Consider the following 1,287-nt stretch of genomic DNA (forward strand, 5'->3'; position numbering starts at 1 on the left):
CGGCTGGCTCAGCATGCCCAGGGGTGGGGCCTGTGCAGCATGTGGTGTTATGGATTGAACCCCAGACCCTGCACTTGCCTAAACAGGTGCTTAGTTCACTGAGCTATCCTGCTAGCCCTAGGAAGTGGGGTTTTAAAGAAGCTTTAATGTCTTTCTTGAGAGAGTAGATAAATTAAGGAGTGGATTAGTCCATGACAGCACTCAGGAGGCTGAAGCAAGAGCATCATTGTGAGTTCAAGGCCAGTCTGGGCTACAAAGTCACCTCAAGGCCAGCCTGTACTACATAGTGAGACCCTGTTTCAAAAGGGGAAGAGAGAGAGAGAGAGAGAGAGAGAGAGAGAGAGAGAGAGAGAGAACGATCTGTCATCCTCTTTTCTCTTCTGCTTGCATTGTTTGCTCTTCTTTTTTCCGCCATGCATGGATCAGCACAAAGTCCGCATCAGTAGCTGCTTGTATCATACCCAGCTGGGTTAGATAGATATAGTCAGAGAAGACTTGGGCTCTCAAAGACAATGTTAGCACAGAAGGCGAAACAGCAGAGATTGTGGCTGGAGATGAATTTGAAGAGTCCACCTCAAGATGCAATAGGCAGTTGGTGCTTTGGTGTTTGCTGAACACTGTAAAGACAGCTGAACAAAACTTGTTTGAACCCCAATGCCCCTTCCCCCCAAAACGATGCAATAGACCTGCAAGCCTCCCTAGAGATAAACAGCAACTTGTGATGCCACTGTGGTTAGCGCCACCTGATGCAGTGGGCCCAGATAGGCGTCAGACACATAGGTGGGTGACCAGAACATCTGGGCCCATCTCTTTCCAAGAATGCCTTTGTTCTTTGCATGCGCTGTTGCCACGTGACTCATTTCCAATATTAGCTAAGCGACTATGCTTGTCATTGACTAGGTTGATTGTAATTTGACCAACATTGTACCCACGCTGTGATTTTGTTGTATAAACTTCAGGTGACAAAGAGCCTTGGTGCACACCCATTTGGGACCTCTTCTGGAAATCCAGGCATTGTTCTCCTAATTTCCAGTAAGACTCACCTAACTTTCTTCTCTAGTTCTTTCTTTCTTTTTTTTTTTCCTTCTCTGGTTCTTAATTACATTCCTCAATATTGTGAGACCATGAACTTGGTATATCTGACATCTGACAGGCTGGGAAGTATTTTCCTCATAGTACTTGGGACTTCCAGCACCAAAATTGTGAGATCAATAAACATCTGTGTATGTGTGGTGTGTGTGTGTGATGGTGGTGGTGCTGAACTGAGCATCTGCATGCTGAGCTACA

Source organism: Octodon degus, unplaced genomic scaffold, assembly GCF_000260255.1.
Source record: "Octodon degus isolate 3935 unplaced genomic scaffold, OctDeg1.0 scaffold00035, whole genome shotgun sequence".
Classification (NCBI taxonomy): domain Eukaryota; kingdom Metazoa; phylum Chordata; class Mammalia; order Rodentia; family Octodontidae; genus Octodon; species Octodon degus.